Here is a 1,084-nt window from a genome sequence, read left to right on the forward strand (position 1 = left end):
CTACCGGACTCGTAATCGTGAGATTGCGGGCTCGGGGGTTCGAGCCTCTGCTCGGTCCGACGTTGTGTCCTTGGGAAAGGCACTTTACACGAACTTCCCACTTGGCTCGGTCCTATCGGAGACGGACGTTAAACTAACTCTTAAATAACCTAACAGTGTTGATAGGGGCGTTAAACTCATATCATTTCACCATTTTTTTTCACCATTTCTCTGCGAAGCTAAGATATGAAAAGGTCTACTTTGTCCAAGTCACCCATCTGTTCAAGGGCCCATAATAAAGTTGTCTTTGGTCTACCCCTGCTCAATTGGCTATCCACGAAGGGCATACCCAAAGGTTGTTTTTTTACCTGACCATGAAGGAATAAACGTAGAAAGCTGAAATTCGGTACTAAGCTTAGTCTTTCTTTATGTGGTCGCCTCCCAGAGTTTTACATGTTTGCCATCTGTGTATGATCTTGAAAAGACCTTGAGAATAGAGGACCCTCTCTGTGTCAGAAAACCAGCCCTCTACCGCTTCTTTGACCTCACCATCACTTTTTTACACTAACATTTTATCCCAGCATATCGTGGGCAATGAGTTCCATATACGGCATGTATCTCCATAAAATATCCTGTAGTTGCTTGCCTTGCAAGAACAAATACTTCATTACTGCCCTGCGCTCATTTTTCTCCATTTTATGTTGAAACTGGAGAACAACATACCCCCATTCACTTACAGTGCGCTGGTGGTAAAACCAGTAATCTGAAAGTCTCCAAAATTTATATGCATTCTAGGAAGATGATTGTTGGCTTTCACCCCAAATTTCAGCTTTCTACCTTTACTACTTCACGGTCAGGTAAAAAAACTTTTGGTATTCATCGTATTCATCCAGTGAGAGCAAAATGCTCTGGTTAACTTAGTTGTACAAAGTGCCTTTGAGGTTGTTAATCCGTTGTTGTTGTTGTTTTTATTTGTTTCTGTTTATTGTGTTTTTTGGGGGAGGCGGGGGTGTCTTGACTCTCTGCTCAGCTACATGAATCTCTGAAGACTACCCCCACAAAACAGCAACAACAACAACAACAACAACAACACATACACACACAC

General features: G+C 42.3%; 1 protein-coding gene across 1 annotated transcript in view; it reads right to left on the reverse strand.

Moving 5' to 3' along the window:
* Positions 1-1,084, reverse strand: part of LOC101853776 (nmrA-like family domain-containing protein 1) — a gene marked incomplete at its 3' end in the record, with an annotated part of 11,583 nt that overhangs the window by 929 nt on the left and 9,570 nt on the right.

The sequence above is a fragment of the Aplysia californica genome, unplaced genomic scaffold (genome assembly GCF_000002075.1).
Source record: "Aplysia californica isolate F4 #8 unplaced genomic scaffold, AplCal3.0 scaffold00101, whole genome shotgun sequence".
Classification (NCBI taxonomy): Eukaryota; Metazoa; Mollusca; class Gastropoda; order Aplysiida; family Aplysiidae; genus Aplysia; species Aplysia californica.